This window comes from Equus asinus, chromosome 4, assembly GCF_041296235.1.
Source record: "Equus asinus isolate D_3611 breed Donkey chromosome 4, EquAss-T2T_v2, whole genome shotgun sequence".
Lineage (NCBI taxonomy): Eukaryota > Metazoa > Chordata > Mammalia > Perissodactyla > Equidae > Equus > Equus asinus.
Genome location: NC_091793.1, coordinates 18694603 through 18704684, shown reverse-complemented (window position 1 = coordinate 18704684; position 10082 = coordinate 18694603).

Sequence of the window (10082 nt, the reverse complement as noted above, 5' to 3'; positions counted from 1 at the left end):
TCCTTAAAGAAATGCCACTGTTGGGAGGCGGAGGGAAGTCAGTTACAGGAGGTTCCAGACAAGCACAATAAACAAATGCAGATTTAAGTCCTTGCCTTTGGCATTGATTAAGAGTTTCTAGAGAGAAGGTCATCTCCTTTCTTCTTCCTGGTACAGAGAGGGAGGCACCTTTACAGATAGAGATTTACCTTACAAACGTAAATGTGTGCTAACAAAGGGCAAGTTCCATTCCTCAGAGCCTCCTTCCCTGTCCCAGTTTATCAAAAGCAATCAGCCTCAGATAATCCTGATGCCAAAGAGACGTATCTTGGGGTGGCCAATTTCAGGTCCCCACAGTGTCTTCCCGTTTTGCAACTTTGCAATGATTGTAATTTGCCAAAAAGCTCAAAGGCTAAAGTTTTTTGGTGCTTCAGTTGCTGAAGATTTTGATTAAAAATTTTAAACTGAATTTGAACAGAATGCACTAGTTTAGAGGACTTGTTCAATGCCCCGAGGACATTTAAGTTGGCAGACAAAGGCTCAAACTTCCAAACCCAGGTTGTGAGGGAGGCTGAAGTACCTTTTTTGTACCTAACATCAGCTTTGTCACAAAAGTTTTGTGATTCAGTTGATGCAGGGTTGGTGAGCCGAGGAGTCGAAAGAAAGACTTCTTAGACTCTTAAGATCTGGCAGTAGTGCTCTTTTATTTAGAGAATAGCGTAGCATGGGGACAGGACCCATGGGCAGTCAGAGCTTCTGCTGCTGCCGCTTCTGCTGCCCCCACTGGCATGGGGACAGGGCCCATGGGCAGGCAGAGCTGGTGCGTGGGGACAGGACCCATGGGCAGTCAGAGCTCCTGCTGCTGCCCCGAGTTGAGGGTTAGGGCTAAATTTAAGGCATAGGTATGTGAGTCATCTCTTTACGAAGAGAAAGGAAAGAACATGAACAAAAGTTAAAATGGTATCAGTGCAGGTGAGGTCTGGTCGTTGGGTGATCGCATGACTTTTAGACAAGAATCAAATCGGATTAAGTAAAGGTCAGAAGCCAGCACCCTAAATCAGTTACATGAGATTGCCAGACAGCAACCAACTTAAATTCTTGCCTTCTCCATTAAGAGTTTCTAGGGATAAGGTCATCTCTCTTCTTCTTCCTGGTACAGAGGGGGAGGCACCTTTTACAGATAGAGATTTACCTTACAAATGTAAATGTGTCCCAACAAGGGCAAGTTCCATTCCCCAGAGCCTCCTTCCCTGTCCCAGTTTATCAAAAGCAATCAGCCCCAAACAATCCCGATGCCAAAAAGTCATACCTTGGGGTGGCCAATTGCAGGTCCCTACAAGGTCATCCCCCCTTCCTTCACAAATGCAAATGTCTCTCAATAGGGCAAGCAAAATTCCAGTCCTCGGAGCCTGCTTTTCATCTGTAGTTTTAAAAGTAACCAGCCTAAAATCCTCATCACAGTTAGTATAATTATGAAAAAATATTTGTAAATTTTCGATGACTATGATTCCTAAGTCAGTTGGTGTAATTTTACAGCTTGTTTAGATAAAATTATTAACCACATCCACTTCCAAGGGCATTTCTGCTCCGTGGGCTCTTAATTTAGTAGGAACATTAGTCCCTTTGTGCTGTACCCATTGAACTTTATGAGTATTATCGTCACAAAGAAAAAATGCATTCAGTGTCAACTTTTAAACTGAATTCAGCTGAGTAGCATTTGTAGGGGAGGAGGACATATCCTCTCCCCAAATGGGGGTTCGTCTGGCTGGAGAACGAATTAAATTCACATGAGACAGAATAGCAAGAGAAAATTAAACAAAGCTTTATGAGGAACCATGGCCCGGGGCCTTTCTTCCCGAAGGAAGAAAGGGTACCGAAGAAGTGGGGTGCACACAGTTGTTATATACCCCCAAACAGGGTGTTTCACATGTGATTGAAATGTCCCTTTTACAACAGTCATGAGGCCGCTCTGTCAGCACAGTGCTTGATGGAGGCAGATAGGTCTGCTGTCTCAGTGAATGCCCCAAGGTGGCAGGTGTGTTGCCTCGGGCTGGGGGGTCACAGATGAGCGCTGCAATCGGTTCCCAGCCTAAAGAAAGATGCTTAATCTTTAAGGAGATGCCGATGTTGGGAGGGGGAGGGAAGTCAGTTACAGGAGGTTAGCAGAGAAGCACAATAAAATGCAGATTTTAAGTCCTTGCCTTTGGTATTGATTAAGAGTTTTTAGAGAGAAGGTCATCTCCTTTCTTCTTCCTGGTACAGAGAGGGAGGCATCTTTACAGATAGAGATTTACCTTACAAACGCAAATGTGTGCTAACAAAGGGCAAGTTCCATTCCTCAGAGCCTCCTTCCCTGTCCCAGTTTATCAAAAGCAATCAGCCTCAAATAATCCTAATGCCAAAGAGACATATCTTGGGGTGGCCAATTCCAGGTCCCCACACATTCGTGATAATGTTAGTTTTCCACTCTGGACAGAATGAACTTCCAAAAGCTTAATTTTGATTCCATGGATTGGATGAAAAAAATGGAACCGTCTGACGAGTTTGATGCAAATTGTCATCCACCGTGGAATAATTCCTCAGCCAGCGGGGCCAACACACTAACAGTGATGGCTTTGCTTTTCATAGTGTCGATGAAAATAATCCATAACCAGTCTATAAATGAAAACTTGGGAGAGTTTATTCTGAGCTGAAATCTGAGGACCATGGCCTGGGCCCTTTCTTCTCAAAGGAAGAAAGGGCACCAAGGAAGTGAGGTGTACAGAGTGGTTATATACCCCCAAGCAGGACATTTCACATATGATTGAAATGTCCCTCCCACAATATTCACAAGATTGCCCTGTTGGCACAGCGCTTGATGGACACAGCAGGTAGTGGGTCTGCTGTCTCGGTGGGCGGCGTAGCAGGAGGCAAGTCTATTGTCTTGAGCTGGGCGGTCACAGGTGAGCGCAGCAATCAGTTCCTAGCCTAAGGAAAGATGCTTAATCCTTAAGGAGACACCAACGTTGAACGTTGCGGGGGGGGGGGGGGGGGGGGGGGGGGGGGTGGGGGGGGGGGGGGGGGAGTTGCATGCTCAATGGCCATGGTCAGGCCCTTTTGGAAAGACAAGGTCAGGCTGAATTAGGTTTACACCAAATGGCTTCCTCATATTCTCCAATATATGCTATTGCTTGCCATTTTTATTTGTCAATAGGAACACAAGAGAACTTGGACTTAGAAAAATGAGTGAAATTAATGTAGAAAAAGTCATTTGATCTAAATGAAATCATGATTTACACAGTGATATGGCAACTCACTTCTGCACCGCACATGTGAATTCATTTCCTGACACAGTCTTCTTAAAATAAGGACTAACTTTTGAAGTAGATGTGATGCCTCTGTGTCAGAGCTGTGTCACCTGGTTTGGTTTGCGGTTAGGGACACCTCTTTGGCCCCGGTGGTGGGAGGTAAAAGTTGACAAACATTCTGTGGAAGTTTCAGTTTCATAATCAACTTTGAGAAATGGAAATTCAGAACCTAATTTTAAGTTAAATGTGGGCTTCTTTTTTTACGTTTATTGCTCCTGGGAAGGTTTATTGCACAATAAGAAAAACTACTAGGCAAAATAAAAATACAAAACGGTGGATTTATACCATCCAAGAGGGGACGTAACCGCTGCCCCGAGTGTCCAGACTTCTCTATGTGCTCTGCAGCAGGACCATGCAGCCTGCATCCCCCACCCGTGTCTCACGCACACCTACCCTGTGACCTTCTCAAAGCCCCATGCAATTTGTAGCCACAGATCAGGAGCCCCTCAGGTGGCAGGCAGCCAGGGGCAGCAGGACCTCGCTGTGAGTATTCGGTACATAAAGATGTTATATGGTAATTAGGTCAGAATTATTATCTACTTCACAGACCCGATCATCATGAATAATGTTATATTATTTATCATGCCTTATAGTCTTATGCCTAATAGTATGTATCATTTTTATAATAATTATTTTAGTATGAGCCACCATATGATGCACTAGCTGAAAACCTATCTGTCATCTTTGACACTCCCATCTCCCTCCTCCTGTCTATCAGTCTGGAGTGTAGCTGCTCCAAGGGACAGTAAATCCGAGTCAAACTGGCTTAAGGAAAAAAGGTATTTATTGGCTCACACAATGTTAGGGACTGGATATTTGTGTTCCCTCCAAATTCATATGTTGGGACCCTAAACCCCAGTGTGACTTGTATTTGGAGATAGAGGCTGTGAGGAGGTGATAAAAGTTAGATGAGGTCAAAGGGTGGGGTCCTAATCCGATAGGGCTGGTGCCCTTACAAGGAGAGGAATAGATGCCAGAGCACTCTCTTTCCACCAAATGAGGACACAGTGAGAAGGTGGTTGTCTGTAAGTCAGGAAGAGAACTCTCAGCAGGAACTGAATGGGCCGGCACCTTGATATTAGACTTCCCAGCCTCCAGAAAATAAATTTCTGCTGTTTAAGCTACCGAGTCTATGGAAGTTTGTTATGGCAGCCAGAACTCCCACATAGCACATCACAAAGGAGTTCATGTGGGTTTCAGGTCCAGCTTGATCAAGGGGCACAAACAACATCACCAGGATCCAGTTTTTCTGTCTTGTCTCTCAGCTCTGCTCTTCTCTCTATTGGCTTCATTCTCCCATAGGCTATCCCCTTGTAGTGATAAAATAGTTGCAACAGCCCCAGCCTACATCCTCCCAGGGATCCGCTCCCACTGGGGAAGGGAGTCTGAGTCTCAGTGGTGCTCTCAGGCACTGGTTCGGTCATGTGAACATATGTCCCTGACCCATCCCTCTGACAGGGCTGACCTGTTGAGCATTCTCCTCTCCAAATGCAAATCCAATTGGATCAGATCCCTACTTTTGAGGTTACCCAGTGCCCAGGCATTAAAAACCCAGCCCTTCACGTGACCTCTAAGGCCGGGCGTGGTCCAGCCTGCTGACCTCTCCAGCCTCCTTTCACCACACGCCTCCCCTCCTTCTTTGAGCCCTGCCTCGCTGGCCTTCTTCAGCTCTTGGAGGGCATCCCATCACTGTCTCAGGGGTCTCGCACGTGCTGTTCCTTCTGCCTTCCCTCTTCCCTCACCCTCCTCCCTCCTCCTTAATTCCAGTGCATTCTCCAGGTCTCAGCTGAAATGTTACCTCCTTAAGGAGCCAGTGATTGTGCAACTTAATCAACATAAGATTACATCTCTGCTCCCCGGCCCCCCCTCCCCCCCCAGGGAAAAGAGGAGAGAGAAACAGAATGGGGCGGGGGGGGGGGGGAGAAGAATTAAAAAAAGGACCTTTCCGTTCCAAAAATTGGAATCGCAAGCCCAGGGGGACCTTTGGTCTCTGAAAGCTTCTCCTGCCGGGAGCTGTGCTGAGGGTGCTCGTGGCAAATGTGTTTTTCATACACCGTGGAGCCTGAACCCAAGACGATGACTTCACCTGTCCCTCAGCCAGAGATGGCGACCTGCTTCCTCGCTGGGGGAGAAAGCTGGGGGGTTGTCTGACCGAGAGACCGGAGGCTGGTCTCCAACATGGCGTCTTCCTAAGGAAATGTGTTAAGACCCTGCTTCTCCCCTTGTTAGCCTTTAAAATATTGAACTCATCCAGAGTTACAGGTGAAGCTGTGTGTAAGGAGTTAAGCCAAGCAGTGGTACTTTCCTCCCTTTCATCTTCGTCTCCTGTACCTCCATCTCAGCCTTGGACGGGACTGCATGTTTATTATTTCCATGCTTTAAAAAAGTCTTTCATCACACGTGAATGTATTTTTAATTAAACAATATAGTGTTTCGTTTTGCTTGTTTTTGAGATTAAAGATACGGCACGATGATCGTATGGGACTTTTTTTCTTTGCTCCACATTATGGTGTTTTGTTTTGTTTGGATCTGAACTGTTTTTGACACCAAATGTTTGGGTTTTTTCCCCCACACCAATCTTCCGACTCTCTATAATTCAGTTCAGCCCTGACACTCTCTACCTGGAGTTAGCGCAGACCCCACTAAGGGCCCAGTCCCCAAGATGGCCCCCGCTGCAGATGTCACTCACGCGTCCCGGGTTGTCGCCCTGCTTCTGCCCAAGCTGCTGTAAATTCAGGGGGTTCCCATGGCCTCCTCTTGGCTTTGATAACTCGCTCGAACAGCTCACAGAACTCAGGGAAATGCTTTACTTGCTATTACTGGTTATTATAAAGGATACAACTCAGGAACAGCCAGATGGAGAGACGCACAGGGCAGGGTACGGGGAAGGCGCGGGGCTTCTGTGCCCTTTTGAGGGCACCGCCCTCCCAGCACCTCACCGTGGGGAAGCTCTCGGGCCCTCTTTGTTTCGGGGTTTTTAGGGAGACTCCATTGCTTAGGCACGATTGATTAAGTCATTGGCCATAGGGCACGGGTGGAATTGAAAGTTCCACCGCTCCAATCGTGCCTTCGTATTTCTGGTGACCAGCCCACCCTGAAGCTGCCTAGGGGCCGCCAGTCATAGTCAGTCATTCAGGAGCAGACAAAGACACACCACGTGGAGACTCCAAGGGTTTTAGGAGCTGTGTTCCAGGAACTGAGACAAAGACCAAATACATATTTCTTATTGTATCACAGAGAATAATTCATATACCATGACATTCGCCCTTTTAAAGTATACGATTCAGTGGTTTCTAATATATTCATAAGGTTACATGGTGTGCAACCACCACCACCATCTAATTCCAGAACATTTCCATCACACCAAAAGGAAACCCTATACTCACTGGCAGTCACTCAACATTTCCTCCCCCAAAACCCCAGCCCTTGGCAACCACTAATCCACTTTCCATCTCTATGGATTTGCCTATTCTGGATGTTCATAAAAATGGAAACATGCACTATACAGCTTTTGTGACCGGCTTCTGTCACTTAGCATAATGTTTTCAAGGGTCATTTGTAGTTAGCAACTATCAGTACCTCATTCATTCATACGGCTGAATAATATTCCGTTGTGTGGGCAGACATTTTTTTTGTGTGTTGTTAAGTTGATGGACATACGGGCTGTTCCACTTTTTGGCCATTATGAATAAAGCTGCTATGACTATTCATGTACAAATGTTTGTGTTAACACATTTCCAATTTTCTTGGATGTATCTCTAGGGTTGGAATTGCTGGGCCATACACTAACTCTGTTTGAGGAACTGCCAGCCCGTTTTTGTACAAGTTTTACACTTGTTTTGTTAAGTTTATTCCTAAGTATTTTCTTCTTTTTGATGCTATTGTGAACGGAATTTTTTCTTAATTTCATTTTCAGGTTATTCACTGTTGGTACCTAGAAATATAATTGATTTTTGCATATCAATCTCATACCCTGTAACCTTGCTGATTTCATATATTATCTCTAATAGCTTTTTTGGTGCATTCCTTAGGATTTTCTAGAAACAAGATCAGGCCATCTGCATACAAAGAAAGTTTTACTTCCTTTCCAACCCGGACGTCTTTGATTTCTTTTTCTTGCTTAATTGTCCTGGGTAGGACTCCAGTGCAATTATGGGACCAGACATCCTGGTCTTGTTCCTGCACATTCTAAGACATATCTCTGTTGTTGCATGAAGCAATAGTTAGTGAATTTTCCCTGCTATATATTTAATTGTGTGACTACACCACAACCTTCCACTGATAGACATTTGGTTACCTGCAGTTTTTTGCTCTCATAAACATGAAGCTACTAATATTGTTGTATGTTTCCCGTGATAAATAAACGAAAAGCAATAGGATATATCCGAGTATATGAGGAAGCCACTTGGTTTAAAACTAATCTGGCCTGACCTTGTTTCTGCAGAAGGGCCTGACGTGGCCTGTTGGGCATGCCTCGTACATCTGCTTTAAACATTCACGATGTCCCAAAGACAAGAATGATGCCCTTAAAGATAGGGATGCAGCTTCCCCCTGTATTGGCATTCCCTTAAGGATAAGCATCTCTTCCTAGAAACTAAGGATTAATTACCCACCTGCTGTGCGCACCTTGTGACCACCGAGCTGCTGTGTTCACTGAACTGCGGTGCCAGCAAAGCGATCTTGTGACTTTTGTAAAAGGGACATTCCTATCATATGTGATGGATGCTCTTTGCTCCAAGACAGTATATAACCACTCTGTACTCCCCATTTCTTTGGTGCCCTTCCTTCCTTGGAGAAAGAAGGCCCCGGGCTATAGTCCTCAGACTTGGCTCATAATAAATTCACCCCAATTTTGATTTATAAATTGATTATAGATGATTTGTATCGACACCTGGCGCATATGTGTAAGAGCTTCTCCATTTATACTTTGTAGAATTGATCCAGATCCTGACTCTTATTATAATCAGAGCTAATTTTTGCCAACCTAATGCCACAATGGTGTCTCTTTGTTGTCTTCATTTGTATTTCTATTTTTATTAATGAGGCTGAGCAACTTTTCAAATGTTAATTGGCCGTCCTGTTTCTTCCTTTGTAAAATGCCTATACATGACTTTGGTTTTTAAAAAAATTATTATTATTGAGGCATTTGGCTTTTTTCTTGTTTGTAGGAGTTCTTTATCTTCTTTATCTATTCTTTATCTATTCTTATACTTATCCGTTGTCAGCTATACTCGTTGCAGGTGTCTTCTGCCAGTTAGCCTCATCTTTTCTCAGTATAATACCTTCTCAAGAATAGAATTTTTAAATTTTAATGTAGTAAAGTTTATTTATCTTTTCTTTCATTGTTGGTACTTCTCATGTCTTGTTTAAGAAATCTTTCCTAGCTTAAAGTCAGAAATATATTTTCCTAGATCTTCTTCTAAAAGTTTTTAAGTTTTCTTTCCATATTTAATTCTTAACACATCTGAAATTGATTTTCTGTGTAAGGTATGGGATAGGGACCCAATTCCACTTTTCTGACATGGATAAGCAATTTTCCCATCACTACTTATTGAAAAGTTAATTGCTCCCCACTGACACGCAATGCCATGCCGTCATTCCAAATATGTGCAGATCTCTCTCTAGGCTCAGTTGTGTTCAGCCGCTCAGTTGCTCATCTCTGCACAGATTCCATCCAGTTTTCATTTCTCTAGATTTTAGCAGCACTAGATACCTGCTTGGGTTAATTCTTTCAAATTATCCTTCTTCTGCAAAAGGGTCTTGGCCCTTTTGAACTACTTGCTTTTCCATATATTCTTATAGGAAAGTTTTACATTATAGATTCAGTCATGAGTCATAAGATTACTCTAATTTTCTATTTCTTCTGTGTCATTTGGTAAATTAGGGGATTTTTTACGGCATTTGTCGATGCCATCTAAATTTTCAATCTATTGGCAAAATATTATTCATGCTCATCCTCCAGAAGCTTGCTTGTTAAGAACAACTGCTTTAAAATGTGAATTTCATTTGTGCAAATATATATTTAATCTCTTGATCTTAAAATGGAAAGAAAAAGCAATAGATGACATCCACACTTTATACACCAAGATGCCTGAATTTGATTGCTGCTGTCAGAATTCAGAGAGAGTCCTGGAATCCTGCAACGTGGAACAGGTGAGCCCCAGGCGGGCCCAGAGGTGGCCTCCTCCTGAATCTCCGCCGTTCAGAGCGAGGCTGGAACAAGCTGCAACGTGGGCCTTCTGCTCTGCGAGGAATCGGGAATTCATCTTGGACTTTGGAATCTGGGCAGTCAGTCAGTCCACACACCCCTCCACATTTCCCTCCCATCTGTGAGCTGGGCTACGCTGCTCCTCAGCTCATTTTCCTGTCCAAAGAGGCCTAATCTTTTGATCCTGTCTTCGTGGGAGCTTTGGTAGAAATTTGGTAGAAATATCAAGCCTGTTGTGTTCTCACAGGACGTCACTGTTGTCTCCTCCTTAGACCTTCTAAAGATTGTGGTAAAGTATACATAACATTTACTATTTTAACCATTAGAAAACCCACAGTTAAATGGCATTAAGTCCATTCACGTTGTTGTGCAACCATCACCGCCATCCACCTCCAGAACTTTTTCATCTTCCCCAACTGAAACTCTGTGCCGACGAAACGACTCCACCCCTCCTCACCCCAGCCCCTGGCAACCACCGTCTTACTTTCTGTCTCTATGAATTTGACTATTTTAGGTACCTCATATAAGTGGAATCATATAATGTTGGT